Consider the following 16976-nt stretch of genomic DNA (forward strand, 5'->3'; position numbering starts at 1 on the left):
AGGAAGTGAACACAGACTTGGGTATCAACCTTTTGAATTAGCACCTGTGTTCGCCTTCTCAAAGTCTCTTATGCTTTCTTACCTGATGTCCTGAACTTCAAAAATTGTTTAAAAATATCTAACATCTGTCACTTGACAGAGTTCAGACTAGGATATTTTCTCTGTTTTTTTTTAAACTTTGTTTACCTTCATCAAGTGGTCTCTGATTAAGCTGTGAACACTAAAATGAACTCCAAGTGTGAGAAAACTGATATTTGTAGGACTGTGAAATTTTTGCCTGTCTTTATCAAGGCTATTCTGCTTCTCAACTAATAGGTTCTTAGGTAAGGGTAAAGGTTTTCCCCTAACATTAAGTCCAGTTGTGTCTGACTCTGGGGGTTGGTGCTCATCTCCATTTCTAAGCCGAGGAGCCGGTGTTGTCCATAGACATCTCCAAGGTCATGTGGCCAGCATGACTGCATGGAGCACTGTTACCTTCCTGCTGGAGTGGTACCTATTGATCTACTCACAGTTGCATGTCTTCAAACTGCTAGGTTTGCAGAAGCTGGAGCTAACAGTGGGAGCTCACCCTGCTCCCTGGATTTGAACCAGTGATCTTTCGGTCAGCAGGTTCAGCAGCTCAGCAGTTTAACCCACAGCACCACAGTGTGCTCCGAATAGGTTCTTGTGTCATAGCTATCAAGACACTAACCTAAAAGGTACTTGGCAACTGAAAAAGGGTTTGTTGTCTACACTGGCTCAGGGGTTTAGCTTTGGTGCTAAGGTACAGTTTAGCCCCAGCGGTAAGAGCAACATGTCATTCCACCTATTCATTGTACAGCTTCTCGTGCAGGGACATGGGAGAAGCCTCCCACAGGATGGTAAAACATCCAGGCGTCCTCTGGGCAATGTCCTTGCAGACAGCCAGTTCTCTCACACCAGAAGCAACTTGCTGTTTCTCACGAAAACTGACACAAAAGAAATTGTACCATACCATTTTCCACACTGCCCTTAATACTATCTTCTAAACTAAAATTGTACACAAGACATACTTTTTGGGATGGAATTTCCCAGAATTATCCAAGCAACATGAGTTGTCGACCAGAAAGTTAGTAAGTCTCTTGTCTTCTAGCACTTTTATTTTCTCCTTTGCCATTTTCCTTTTTGGACCGCACTCACAGTGTGCCTATTCGTATATGTGCCTTCAAGTCAACTGTTGACCTACCACAATCTCATGAGTTTCCGGCTGTCCTCGGGCAAGGAATTGGAGAGGTTTCACTATTACCTTACTTTATTGCTTGCAGCACCTGGAAGTCTTCCATCCAAGTACTAACCAGGCACTATTCTGCTTTGCTTTCAAGATCAGCTGTAGTCTGGGCCTTTCAGGGTATTCATGGTATTAACAGCAACAGTTCTTCCCTCCATTCTGAGAGCAAGCATTTGGTCCACACAGCACTTGGACTTTCCACCTCTTTGTTAAAGTAGATCTTGTGTGTGTTTGCATCTGGGTACTTTTTAAACCACTGAGCTGCTAAACTTGTTGACTGAAAGGTCGCAGGTTCAAATCTGGGGAGTGGCATGAGCTTCCGCTGTCAGCCCTAGCTTCTCCTAACCTAGCAGTTCGAAAACATGCAAATGTGAATAGATTAATAGGTACCGCTCCGGTGGAAAGGTAATGGTGCTCCATGCAGTCATACTGGCCACATGACCTTGGAGGTGTCTATGGACAATGCCGGCTCTTTGGCTTAGAAATGGAGATGAGCGCCAACCCCCAGAGTCAGACATGACTGGATTTAATGTCAGGGAAAAACCTTTATCTTTACTTTTTTAAAACACAGCATGATTATTTCAAGTTTTGAAAAAGAAACTGCCTTGGAGGCTAGGATTCTATTCAAGGTGGCATATTAGTGCGGAACACAATTTGCTTCAACTGGAAATTAAGTTTTCCGCAAAACTTAATTAAAATATGGCAATTATGTTTCTAATGTGGCCCAACATAATGATTGACACGTGAATGAACCTACTCAAAAAAATGAGTGTACAATGGATAGATTTGTTTTGAGCTCCAGGGCAGCACTGCCCCCTCCCAAAAAAACCCCATTCTGGCATGGATCACATATTTTGGATTGCAACTCCTATTATCTTCAACAAGCATGGCCATTGGCCAAGTTGGCTGAGAATGAGATGCATTCTCTGTTCCTGCACACCCAGAGGGCTCCGGATTCTGCTAAAAGGATAGCATTCTGAAATGGACTGCATGCAAATAACCTCCGTGCCGCCAACAAAGCTGCAATTTCCATAGCTGTTGCTCTTATCAAAGCCGAGAAAAGATGGGGAAAGCCACAACTACCACCTACCACCTTGCCTTCAAAGAGCAGAAAGGCTCCTTTTTGAATATGGTTAATCTAACTCTATTTAACCTTTGATATTTATTGCTATAAACCCAGATAAAGTTTCCCGTTGTAATGAAATTCTAATCTCCTCTCTTCTTTTAAATTTTTTCTCTTCTGGGTCTCCTGTGTTCTGTGGCCATGTTTCCTAAATTAACCATGCCCTCTGTTGAAAGAAATGTCTTCTGACACTCTCCCTTTCAGTTTAATTGAGCTGTTCTTTAACTCTTCCATTATGAATAATGGAAATCAGGTGGTAGGTGCTTGACATTTTCCAAGAATGGCTTCTTGCAGGAGGGAAAAAAATAGCAGTGAGGATGTGAGCAGGGCAGAAAAATGCTACTTCCTGAAAAATACAGTACTGTCAAATGTTCCTGAAAACAAGTTTTGTTTTCCATTAATCATGAGGGGAAATCCATACATAGCCAGTCCATTGCAAGCGCCTTATAGCAGAAATATTTGTTATCTCTTCTTAAAAGCCTACACACATCCTGCCGAGATTACTCAACTGTATCCACCCAGTGTGGGAGCATGGTATTAGTAACTCATGTGAGAGCAAAGGGAAGGTGACCTTGTATCACTAGAGCTAGTCCCTCATTCAAAGGCTCCCTAAATATGGGTTAAGTCCAGGGATGTAGCTATGTATCCCCTAAATAAAAAAATCCCATCCCCTCAATGTGATTTTTTTTTCATTTCCCAAATTGTGCGCTAGCTGTGCCCATACCTTCGGAAGTCTGGCTTGGCTATGATGGTCCATGGACTGGTTACATCCCGTATAGACTACTGCAATGTGCTCTACGTGGGGTTGCCTTTGAAGACTGTTCGGAAGCTTCAAATGGTCCAACGGGCGGCAGCCAGGTTACTAATGGGGCGGCGCTCAGGGAGCACACTACTCTTCTGTTGTGTCAGCTCTACTGGCTGCCAGTTTGCTACCAGGCACAATTCAAAGTGCTGGCATTAACCTATAAAACCCTAAACGGATCTAGCCGAGCTTACATGTCTGAACGTTATCTCTCCTTATGAACCATCTAGGAGCTTAAGATCATCTGGGGAGGCCCTGCTCTCAATCTTGCCTGCATCACAAGCACAATTGGCAGGGATGAGGGACAGGGCCTTCTCAGTGGTGGCCTCCTGGCTATGGAACTCCCTCCAGAGGGATATTAGATTGTCCCCCTCCCTCCTGACTATCTGGAAAAGGGTAAAAACTTTGCTCTTTGAGCAAGCTTTTGAGAATGCAGCGGAATAGATAACATGAAACTATGAATGATGAACATCTAGTAACCAGACCATTTTAACAAGATGACATTGGTGACTACATGTTTTAATGGTTTTTATATATGTTTTTATATTGTTATGTTGACTGTTTTTAATCGCACTTTTATGAACGCATGGCATCAAATTGTGCCAATCTGTAACCTGCCTTTAGTCGTCGTATGGTTGGGAAAGGCAGGCTATAAATGTCGTAAATAAATAAATAAATAAATAAATAAATAAATTCCTAATATTGCAGAGTGAAGCTGATGAAAAAACACAACCTACAACTATCTACAGGCCCCCAGGCAGTAAGAAGCCAGACCTTGAAAACTGCTAGGCCATTAAATGTTAATCAAGATAGCCAACTGAAACATTCACACCTACCACCAACAGACAGGAGTTCTTTCTCCCACCATGGACATTCCACAGATATATAAACCCCAATTTCCAAATTTCCAACAGACCTCACAACCTCTGAGGATTCCTGCCACAGATGTGGGTGAAACCTCAGGAGAGAATGCTTCTAGAACATGGCCATACAGCCCAGAAAACTCACAACAAACCAGTGATTCTGGCCATGAAACCCTTTGACAATATCTACAGACCCACTAAGAAAATCCAACAAATGCCACGTTCACCAAATGACAAGAGGGATCCTCTCACCACTGCAGGAGTCTACCATGTACCATGCAGCTGCAGGACAAGTCTACATAGGGACCACCAAACACAGCAATGCTCAAACACGAATCAAGGAACATGAAAGGTACTGCAGACTAATTCAACCAGAGACATCAGCCATAGCAGAGCATCTGATGAACCAACCTGGACACAGCATATTATTTGAGAACACAGAAATGCTGGACCACACTAACAACCACCATGTCAGATTACACAGAGAAGCCACTGAAATCCACAATCATGTGGACAATTTCAACAAAAAGGGGGAAACTATGAAAATGAACAAAATCTGGCTACCAGTATTCAAAAACTCTAAAATCAGGACAGTAAATAAAGAACACTAAAAACCAGGGGAATTTCAGACAGGAAACAATCAGGCCCAGTTAACACCTCCAAACAAAGGATTCCCCTAGGCAGGAAGCAGCCATGCTTTGAAGCTGCAAGGCCATTCAATGCGAATCAAGCCAGCCAATTGCAACATTCACACTTGCCTCAAACAGACAATAGTTTTCTCTCCCACTCTGGACATTCCACCGATATATAAACCAAACTTGCCTAGTTTCCAAAAGACCCCAATCTCTGAGGATGCCTGCCACAGATGTGGGCAAAATCTACTATATTTGTATACCGCTTTTCTCAACCCGAGGGCTGAGAAAAGTGGTATACAACTATAGTAAATAAATAAATAAAAATGTCAGGAGAGAATGCTTCTGGAACATGGCCAGACAGCATAGAAAACTCACAGCAACCCAGAGATTCTGGCAATGATAGCCTTCAGCAGTACATTGCAGAGTGAGACACTGAAAATCGTCTTCAGTTTGCTGTGTTTGTATTCCTTTGATAACTTACTGGTCTGGTTTTTTTAGAACAGGAAACTGTATTTCTGAATGCTCAGCGGACACTTTAAATTACTGGAAAAGGTAGAAATTTCACAATTTAAGGAAAATTCTAATGGAGGTAGAATTCCTATTTGGAAAATGCTTTTGTTTTGCCCATACATACCCTCCTGGGCTGCATCTACATTATAGAATCTATACAGTTTGACATCACTTTAACTGACATGGCCCAATACTATGGAATCATGGGAGTAGTACTTCGATGAGTCACTAGCAGTCTTTGGCAGAGAATGCTAAAGACCTTGTAAAACTGCACCTCCCATGTTCCTTTAGCATTAAGCCATGGCAGTTAATATGGTCTCAAACTGCATCAATTCTACACCGGGTATGGGCAAACCTTGGCCCTCCAGGTGTTTTGGAATCCAACTCCCAGAATTCCTAACAGCCTCAGGCCCTTTCTTTTTTCCCCCTCAGCCGCTTAAGGGGCTGAGGGGGAAAAAGAAAGGGCCTGAGGCTGTTAGGAATTCTGGGAGTTGGGAGTCCAAAACACCTGGAGGGCCAAAGTTTGCTCATGCCTCTTCTACACCATAGATGCAACCCTGGTCAGGCCAAGGATGGAATGGTTAATCATAATGGGATGCCTACTGCATTTCAGTGTGGAAAGTCCCTGCATGGCAGAAAACAGAATCACTGGACCAATGAAGATATATAGGAAGGCAAATGTTCCCAAGTTGCTAGTATCAAAGTAGAAGAATAAATGAAAATATTCATTTTTCTCATCAAGACAGCGCACGAGAGTCTGACCCTCTTATCATTGTTTGTGAAATCTCCACACCACTTCCACAAACAGAGGAGAAATTCCATTTCATTCTCTTTCAGGAATGCCAGTATTTTTAGTCTTAAGAGGCTGCCTTTTCTCAACCCCACACAGTAGCAAAGTAGTAATCATAACAATCATAGTGATGAGGATAGTAGTAACAGCATCAATATTGTGCATGGCCTGTATCAAACTTATTCTATCTGCTGACATGTTGTTGTACTTTGAAGGATTATATATTTTGTATTGTTACAAAGTTCTGTTATTGCAAGCTAGAAACCAAGATGAGTAAATGCAAGCTGATGTGCTTTCCACATGTCATGAACTGAGAAATTCACTGGAAAAGATGATAATGCTTGGCAAATGTAAAGGGGAAGGCAATAGAAGAAAGGGAGTTGACCATATTACTTGGTCAACATTTATCAAGCATTATAATCTTTTCCATTCTATTTCTGGATCCTGTGTTTGCCAAGGTCTGATTCTGAGTTTGCCAAGACCTGAAGGGGGAGATTGATGACTGGGGCACTTTGAGGTATCTCATTCACAGAGTCATCATAACTCAAAGTAGACCTGACAGCAAATAACAATAATTGCAAGATATTCTGTGAAACATTAACAACCTTATATATGCAGATGATACCACTTTGATGGCCGAAAGGAAGGAAAAGCTGAGGAGCCAAGATGAAAGAAGGAAGTGCAAAAGCTGAGTTGCAGTTAGACATTTAAAAAAACCAAGATGATGGCAACCAGACTTATTGATAACTGGCAAATAGAGGGAGAAAACGTGGATGTAGTGACAGACTTTGTATTCCTAGTTGCAAAGATTACTGCAGACACAGACTGCAGCCAGAAAATCAGAAGGCATTTACTTCTTGGGAGGAGAGAAATGACCAATCTCGATAAAATAGTAAAGAGTAGAGACATCACACTGGAAATGAAGATGCGCATAGTTAAAGCAATTCTCCATAGTCACCTACGGATGTGAGAGCTGGACCATAGGGAAGGCTGACCAAAGGACTGTGGTGTTGGAGGAAAGTTATGAGAGTGCCTTGGACCACCAGAAGATCCAGCCAGTCCATACTTCAGAAAATTGGAAGAAAAGATATTAGAAGGAAATATGAAGTACTTTGGTCACATAATGAGAAGACAGGAAGGCTTGGAGATGATAGTGATGATGCGGAAGATGGAAGGAAAAAGGATGAGGGGCCAACCAAGGGCAAGATGGATGGTATCCTTTGAAGTGACTGGCTTGACCTTGAAGGGGCTGGGGTGGCGATGGCTGACAGGGAGCTCTGCCGTGGGCTGATCCATGACATCACAAAGAGTCAGAAGAAACTGAATGAATAAACACTTCTGTGGGGGCAGGCATTATGCTTTTAATGGGAGGGTATAAATTAAACCTCTGCATGAGATAGGAGAACCAATGTAGTGCAATGATATGGTTGACTGACTAAGTCCTTCTCAGTCATAGGAATCCACTGGGTGGCCTTGGGCAAGTCACACTCTCTAAATCACAGGAAGAGTGTTTGAAGGATGGACTTGGGGAGACCAGGGCTCAAGTCCCCACTCAACCACAGAAAGCCTTATGCAAGTCACTCTCTTAACCTCAGAGAAAAAAAATGGCAAACCAGTTCTACACAAATCTTGCTAAGAAATCCCCATGATAGGTTTGTCTGAGCATCATCATAAGTTGGAAGTGATTTAAAGGCATCCAGCAATGAGACAGTAGTTGAGCAATGCAAGGAAGGTTTTTCCTGTAGAATAGGAGTCCCGGTGGTGCAATAGGTTAAACCCTTGTGCTGGCAGGACTGCTAACCAAAAGGTTGGCAGTTCAAATCCAGGAAGCGGGGTGAACTCCCATCTGTCAGCTCCAGCTTCTCAGGGGGGACATAAGAGAAGCATCCCATAGGATGGTAAAACATCCAGGTCCTTGCAGATGGCCAATTCCCTCACACCAGAAGCGACTTGCAGTTTTTCAAATTGCTCCTGACATGAAAAAAAACCTGTAAAATATCTGCCTGTTATTAATTTGTAAGAGGCAAAGGTTCTGCCAAAGGGAGTAAAATCACGGACTACTTGGGGAAAGGAAGAAATTGCCACTTTTATGTACAGAAGTGAGTGGGGTTGGCAGTAGAGTATTCTTTCAGGACTGGCAACAATATTTAGTATGACTATCACATCTGAAAAAGTGGGGGCCCTGGTGGCGCACTGGGTTAAACCCTTGTGCTGGCAGGACTGAAGATCAACAGGTCAGAGATTCGCATCCGGGGAGAGCATGGATGAGCTCCCTCTGTCAGCTAAAGCTCCCCATGTGGGGACACGAGAGGATGATAAAACATCAAAACATCCAGGTGTTCCCTGGTCAATGTCTTTGCAGACAACCAATTCTCCCACACCAGAAGCAACTTTCAGTTTCTCAAGTTGCTCCTGACACCAAAAATAAATAAATAAATCTGAAACAGTTATGGAAGGAATCAGATGGTTCAACATACAAAGATAGTTTAATAAAGCAGTTCTTCCAGGGAGGTCAGGGCGAGAGAATAGGTAAGGATAACTGCCAAAACTGTTTCTTGCCAGCATCAGCCACTGTAAGATAGCGGCCTGACTTCTGCTAATACTGTACTATGTAGCACTGATCTCCAGACTTTTCATAAAACCCATTCTCTTCACTAGAGCCCCTTCCACACAGTTGAATAAAAACCCACATTTTCTGCTTTGAACTAGAATATATGGTAGTGTGGACTCAGACAACCCAATTCAAAGCACATATTGATAGATTTTCTGCCTTGGAATTCTGGAATAGAGTATGGTTGTGTGGAAGGGCCCCTCAGAGTAGGGGTTCACATTACACTTCATCCAATTGACATTTTGATTGCGAGAGATTACAGGATGCACTATCTTTCCATACACTACGATTGACTTTGGTATCGGGGAAGGCAGTGAAATAAGTGGTAATTGCCTCCCAATAAAAAGGGAGAAAGTGCACAAGGCTGGATGACTATTAGCCCTTCCACGCAGCCATATAATCCAGAACATCAAAGCAGATAATCCATAATGGGTTATCTGAGTCCATACTGCTATGTAATCCAGTTCAATGTGGATTTTATACAGGTGTGTGGAAGGGGCTTATGTATGCTGTGAAAATGTTGAGCAGTGAAAGAAGGATGGAGGAACAATGTAGCCAAATGAGACAGGTGTACTGTATATTAAACTGAATGACCGAAAAAAGGTGGGGGAGAAGTCGAAGGACGTTGCTCTGCCACTCCAGAAACTTGTCACAGGGAATATATCTAGCTGGTGCCTATGACACTTGTAGAACCCTCGTTAGCCACAGATATACAGATTTTTGTGAGCTGCCTTGGGGGATCTTTGGATCCGAAAGGCAGGATATTAATTAACTAAGCAGAAGGAGCTGTCTTACACAGAGTCAGACCAATTATTCATGTAACCCAGATCTGTCTATGCTGACTGGCAGGAGTTCTCCAGGGTCTCCGGCAGAGAGCTCTTTCCTAGCCTGCTACCTGAAAAACCTTTAAACGGATGTGCCAGGGATTGAAGCTGGGACTTTCTGTATGCAAAGCATGAGCTGCGCTGGCCCTTAGCCACGGCCTCTCTCCTCTGTTTGCTACAGTCACAAGAGTAATGGATGCACTCTCTGGAGGGGCACAAATATTGCATTCCCTAAGGCAAAATATTGTTATTTGGGGAACTCTGAAAATACTAAATCCTCGCCAGTGCTTGGAAGAGTTTATTTTTTGGACTACAGTTCCTAGAATGCCCCTGTCAGTATGGCCACCTGATCTCATCTGGTGGCTCACTATCTTTCAGGGGGGTAGTTTGGGACACTGCTGTGGTTCCTAACCCCAAATGGGGTCTCCTTAGCTCAGTGGTGGGGTCCCAAAAATTGGCAAGAGTATTGGTTTTCTAAACATCTCCTGGTGGCTGTTTCAGACATTTACATAAATCTGTTGTGCAGTGTTTACAGTGGAGTCTGCAGAAGAGGCTTCAGCTGTACTCCATAAAAAGGAAAATCGGCCTGTTTAGCAAGCCTTGCAAATGCAGATCTGTCATCAATAAATGTTTGATTCTCACACCTATTTTATAAAGCTATTTAACTCAGGGTCAAAAAATTGTGCCAAAAGGTGTCCCAAGTGGAATGTTTAAGATGTCATAGTGGAAACAACACAGCAAAACAAACTCAAACTACCACATTCCTAAAGTAGAAGTCACATTATCTGACTCCTGCCCAATCCTACAAGATAATCACTCATGTACCAATGTCACTTCTTTTTCTAGTTGATTCTCTTGGACTGGTATTCCAGGAGACAAGGGTTCAAATGCCACCCTGCTATGGACATCCACTGGATCATCTTGGGGAAATCACAGCCTCTCAGCCTAAGAGGAAGGCAATGATGAACTTCCTCTTAACAAATTTCAACAAGAAATAATATCATACAAAACCTGGGGATCACAACCAGATACAGTGAAGACATCTGCCCTTGTGCTTTGCTACTCTGCTGCAGAGTATGCATGCCCAGTGTGGAACATACCTCACCATGCTAAAACAGTGGATGTGGCTTTTAATGAGACATGCCTCGTTATCACGGGGTAGCTGCATCCTACACCACTGGAGAAATTTAGCCAGTATTGCACCACCTGATATCCACTGGGAAGTAGCAGCCAGAAATGAAAGGACCAAGGCAGTGACAACTTCAGCCCATGCCCTGTTTGGATATCAGCCAGCACGCCAACAACTTCAATCAAGAAATAGTTTTCTAAGATCTACAGACATGCTTGCTGGAACACCTCAGCAAGTGAGAGTCCAAAAGTGGCAGGCTAAAATGCAGAACCCCAATCAATGGCTGATACCAAATGAGAGACTCCCCCCTGGGCACACAAAAAACTGGGCGACTTGGAAGGCGCTGAACAGACTGCGTTCTGGCACCATGAGATGCAGAGTCAACCTTAAGAAACGGGGCTACAAAGTGGAATCCACAACATGTGAGTGTGGAGAAGAACAAACCACAGACCACCTACTACAATGCAACCTGAGCCATGCCACATGCACAATGGAGGACCTTCTGATAGCAACACAGGAGGCACTCTAAGTGGCCAGCTACTGGACAAAGGACATTTAATAGAATGCCAAGTTTGCAAACTTTGTGTGTTTGTGTGTGTGTTTTAATAAAACACAACTGTTTGGTTCGCTCCTGTCACAGTAAATAAATAAATAACCAAGAATCCCCTGTGGTAGAGTCATCTTAAGGTCAAAACACAAAACAACTGTGTGTATCAAACTGAAGCCTTCTCCAGTTCAATAAGATCCAGATAATAAGAACTTTTACACTTTAGAGGACAGTTGTAATTCTCTGGATGCTATTACAGCTACAATGCCAATCATCCCTTGTCATAGGCTAAGCTTGCTAAGGCTAACGGGAATTGCAATCCAACAACATTTAGAGGGACACAGTGGCCCATCCCTCCTTTAAAGCAATAGACTATGGCAGAAGCTTTTGTAGCAACAGCCTAATTCATTAGAAGGGGGAAGTGGAGCAGCTTTAGTGATTTGTGTCTCAGGTCATTGATTGTGGCACCTCTGTTATGGAATGCCCTCTCCTTGGAGGCCTGATTGGCACCAATGCTGGTTTCTTCCCAGGCTTAAATCATAATGTGTGTTTTTATTAAAGCCCTTGGCATTTAATTTAGTTTTAAATGTGCATGTCTTCAAAGTGCCGTAGCCTTTTAAGCTGTTTTGGTCTGTTGACTACTTCAGTATGTCTTTGTCCTGTTTAAACTATTTTATTGTTTTAATCTGGAATCTTTTAAATCGTTTTATTTGTATCATGGTCTGGGGTCGTGTAAAGGGAATGTAAGCATTTTAATAAATGGGGGAAAAATAAAGCAGGCTACAATGTGGGAGAGAGATCACTGAAAGGCCTGGTAACCAGAATTCTTCCTTGAGCCTCCGTTTTTAACAACTTTTAATATGAGAAAATATTGTCAAGATTACCAAATAACCTCCCTGTCTCTCTGGAATATTTTGTCTGATTCAGAGCCTGGGCCCCCTTCCAGAATTGCATGGAGCCTTTGTCCTTTCCTGCGACTATGCTTTTCAGTCAGTCTTATGACATCTGGTAGTTATACGTCCTCTAGCTTTTAGTCACTCTCTTTGTTGTTTGTACTGGTGTGTGCCTTCAAACCACGTCCAACCTATGGCTACCCTAAGATCAACCTACCACAGGGTTTTCTTGGTAATCTTTCTTCAGAAGGGGGTTGCCATTGTCTTCCTCTGAAGCCGAGAGACCATGACTTGCCCAAAGCCATCCAGTGGACTTCACGCTTCAGCAGGGATTCAAACCACTACACCACACTGGCTCCTCTAGTCTTGGTAAAGTATGTAAATGTTTCCCCTGACATTAAGTCTAGTCGTGTCCAACTCTGGGGGGTGATGCTCACCTCCATTTCTAAGCCAAATAGCCAGCGTTGTCTGTAGACGCCTCCAAGGTAGTGTGGTCAGCATGACCACATGGAGCACGTTACCCTCCTGCCAAAGCGGTACCTAATTATCTACTCACACTTGCATGTTTTCAAACTGCTAGGTTGGCAGAAGCTGGGCCTAATGGCGGGAGCTCACCCTGCTCCCCAGATACGAACCACCAAGCCAGCAAGTACAGTAGCACAGCGGTTTAACCCACTATGCCATTTAGGGCTCGTCTTATTCATCAATATTTTGGTAACTGACACTCAAAGTTTCTTTGAAATCTATCCCACTATTGCCACCTCATTTTGCAGGCTTTTTTTATTAAGCCCATCTAAAGAAGGGATAGGAAACACATGGCACTCCTGTTGTTTCCCATCCTTGCAACTCCTAGTATTTTCCAGCATTGGTTATGCTAGCTAGAGTTATAGGAGCTCCATCAAAAACATCTAGAAAACTGCACAAAGCCTGCCTCTGAGCTAGAGAAACTCATGTTTATCATGCTTCCCTATTTGCAACACTTGCAGGTGCAAACTAGATTCAGATTCCAATGTAATCCAATGTGGCTGCCATCCCATATGAGCAGCATCGCTTTTAACAGACTTTGATTACCCATCTGTCTCCATTCCAGTGCAGCTGGCAAATGCCTTCTTAAAACACTATTGGAACTGGATTGGAGTGTGCATGCAAAGTAAGTCTAGTCCTAAATTACGCACCAGTCTGTCCCTAAATTAAGTACTGGTCCTTTATTAGTTCCAAAAGTACAAAATGTGTCCTGTTCATTTCTTCTGAAAAAGATAACAAAAGATAACAAAATATCAGATGGAGCTAATACTCCCAAAAATGCAAGAAAAGTTGGGATAAACTGGGGAAGGTGTTCAGTAGTGAAGATAAAATTAGGCTGCCTTATTTTGAGCTGACATTATTGCAGCTCAACCATCCCTTTCATAACTCAGTAATTTTTTAAAGATCAAGTTAGGAAATGAGCAATTCTAAATTTGTCTGCAGAAATGCACATGGGTGACTGATGGGAAGAAGTGTTATGTGGGAGAATCAAAGAATATAAGCAGCACAGTCTTAACAGAGACGAGGGTGATGTCAGCTCTGGTCTCACATGGCAGAACGGTTTGCTCAGAAGACTCAAGTCACCCAAGCCTCCAAAGGAAGAAGATTCTTTGTTGTGCTATTTACTACAGAGGGCAGGAAAGTTACTTTTTTGGACCACAGCTGGCAGAACTCCCCAGCCAATATGGCTGCTTAAGTTCTGACTGAAAATGTATTCCTCCTGTTACTATTTCAGCATTTCTCAACCTGGAAATTGGGACCCTGGGGGGTAGTCACGAGGGGGTGTCAAAGGGGTCACCAAAGGCCATCAGAAAACAGTATTTTCTGTTAGTCATGGGGGTTCTGTGTGGGATATTTTGTCCAATTTTATCATTGGTGGGGTTCTCAATGCTCTTTGATTGTAGGTGGACTACAAATGTCAAGCGTACAACTCCCAAATGTCAACTCCACCAGTGTTCACATTTGGGCATATTGAGTATTTGTGCCATGTTTGGTCCAGATCCATCATTGTTTTGAGTCTACAGTGCTCTCTGAATGTAGGTAAGCTCCAACTCCAAAACTCAAGGTCAATGCCCAACAAACCCTTCCAGAATTGTGTTGGTCATGAGAGTCCCGTGTGTCAAGTTTGGTTCAATTCCATTGTTGGTGGAGTTCAGAATGCTTTTTGATTGTAGGTAAACTATAAATCCCAGCAACTACAACTCCCAAATGACAAAATCAATCCCCACCACAACCCCACCAGTATTCAAATTTGGGCATATTGGGTATTTGTGCCAAATTTAGTCCAGTGAATGAAAATATATCCTGCATATCAGATATTTACATTACAATTCGTAACAGTAGCAAAGAAAATAATTTTATGGTTGGAGGTCATCTCAACATGAGGAACTGTATTAAGGGGTCGCAGAATTAGGAAGGTTGAGAACCACATACTATAAGATGACTCATGAGTCTCAAATCCATTATGTTGATAACTTGGGCAACTGGTCTCCTGTCAAACAAGAATGTGCTCCTAAAAACAAGGGAGTGCTTTTAAAAATGCCTTCTCTCCATCCCTAGCTAGTGTTAACTCACAGGCCTTGAATGACTTCTAGCAAGTCTTCGTGTAGATATTGAAAGCACACAAGACTCGACGGAAGCTTGCAATGCAATTCGCAGAGGGAATTGCTAATGCATTCGCTCATATGTTCTTCATCAAGACAATGACACTGGCAATGTTATATCAGGCAGTGGATGAAATTTAGTACCTGGAATCATCTGAAATGTAGTTTCTATCTTGGTCAGGTATAAACTTCCACAGGAGACAAGAGTGTTCGCCTGCCTCTTTTAATAGGAATTAGCTGTGTAGACTCTGATTGCATACACTGGGAACAAGAGACAACCATCTGAGGGATTTCTACTTCTACCTACTAGCAAATTTCCATATCTAGGACTGCTGGTGTTCCCCATGCAAATTGCACAAGCTTCTATTTGGTTTTGTGTACTTTTTACAGATTCAAGAACATGGCAAAAGTTATCCCAAGTGTGAGGAGAGGGTGGGAGTGAAGCATAGTTTCATCATATCCTGGTACAAGGAGTTGCATCCATCATTTCCCTCTGCAGTGTGAATGAGATCAGAGCCATTCAAGAAGGATCAGAAGAGCATGAATAAGCTGAAGCGTAATATGGTAGAGCTACCGATCCAGGCAGGTTCTGCCAAATTAGATATTTGTTGGTACTTGAACGAACTGTTCTTAAGAGGTTCATTGCTTGGTGATGATCCCGAGTCCACTATCATTCTATTTATGCTGGTGAGTGACATAACCAAGAATGTCTTCTTTATATTCCTAATAGCTGTCCCCTGCTGCGCGTTGCTGTGGCCCAGTCTGTGTATATGTGTTTTGTTTGTGTATATATTTGTGTATGTGTATATATGTGTTTGCATATATGTGTGTATTTTTGCGCATGCATTGCAATGTAGTTTTTGTTTTTTGGCTTTTTAAGTCTCTTCTGTTGTGTTTTTCAGTGTTTTTGTGAGTGATGGTCACTTATTGACCTGATAGGTGCATTGGTGTCAATTCGTCCTTTGTTCGTCAATTTGGTGTCAATTCGTCCTTTGTTCGTCAAAAAAGAGTTATGTTAATCCCACAAACGAACATTACATTTTTATTAATATACTAGCCATCCCCTGCCACGTGTTACTGTGGCCCAGTCTGTGTATATGTGTTTTGTGTGTGTATATGTGTGTGTATATTTGTGTATATGTGTATTTATGTGGTTAGCGTGAGATTGTTTATTATTTTATTATGTATTGATGTTTTAATTAATTGTTGAATTGTTTTGTATTTTGTATTACTTATTAATTGATTTGGGCATCTAATTGTGCCCCCACTGTAAGCCGCCGTGAGTCTCCCCTGGGGTGAGAAGGGCGGGGTATAAGTAAGTGAAATAAATAAATAATAAAATTATGCGCATACGTTGTAATGTAATGTGTTTTTATTTTATTTTTTGGCTTTTTAAGTCTCTTCTGCTGTGTTTTTCAATGTTTTAATGAGTGATGGTCACTCGTTGGCCTGATAGGTGTTATTGTGCCCAAATTTGGTGTCAATTCACCCCGTGGTTTTTGAGTTATGTTAATCCCACAAGCGAACATTACATTTTTATTTATATGGTTATATCGTTCCACTTTGAAGGCTTGGCCATCACTGTACATCAACTGGTGACTTCCCAACTGTACTCCTGCAACGTGCTAAAATAGCCTGTTTCTTAGTGAGAGTAGGTCACCAGCTACATAGGAGCTTCCTCCTTTTCACAGTGTGAACTAGGTACTTCTTTGATTCTGAGTCAGGTTTATAAGGTGCTACTTTCAACACTTATACAACATGAAGAAAGGATATTTTAGGTAAAGATGAGGAGTGTGTGGCTCTCTCAATGCAGGACTGCAACTCCCATTGTTCTTCATCATTGGCTATACTGGCCAAAGTCCAAACGATCAATACTTCAATCATCTTTGGAAGTCCACCATACCTCACACCTGCCTTAGGGAGTACCTCTCCTATATATGCTCCTCAGAGTTCAAATGAATTAATTGCTGGCAGATAAAGTGATTTCAGCCAATTAATTGCTGCTGCTGGATTCCAGGCACTCCCACAGTTGGAACTGAAGCTATCCTTGGGCAAGAAAAGAACATTTTCAGAATTGGCTCTGGCACTATGGAATTCATCAACAAGACTGCCACCAAGTCCAATTAATTGCCAGTTTACATGATTGATAAAAATGCCTTCCCTGGATTTCACAGTTTTTATGGCTTTTAATCTTGCCACATTTCATCTCAGAGTGCTGCTTTTTAGTTATCACTTTTAGGAACAGCTTAGGTTTAAATTGGCACAGAAAATCATTTAATTTTATTGTTCGCTGATTGTATGCTTTCATGATTTTGTTAAAAGCACACATGAAAACCACTGTTGGAGCAATATAAATTTAAGTATAAATAAATACCC

The sequence above is a fragment of the Anolis sagrei genome, chromosome 1, assembly GCF_037176765.1.
Source record: "Anolis sagrei isolate rAnoSag1 chromosome 1, rAnoSag1.mat, whole genome shotgun sequence".
In the NCBI taxonomy this organism is placed as follows: Eukaryota; Metazoa; Chordata; class Lepidosauria; order Squamata; family Dactyloidae; genus Anolis; species Anolis sagrei.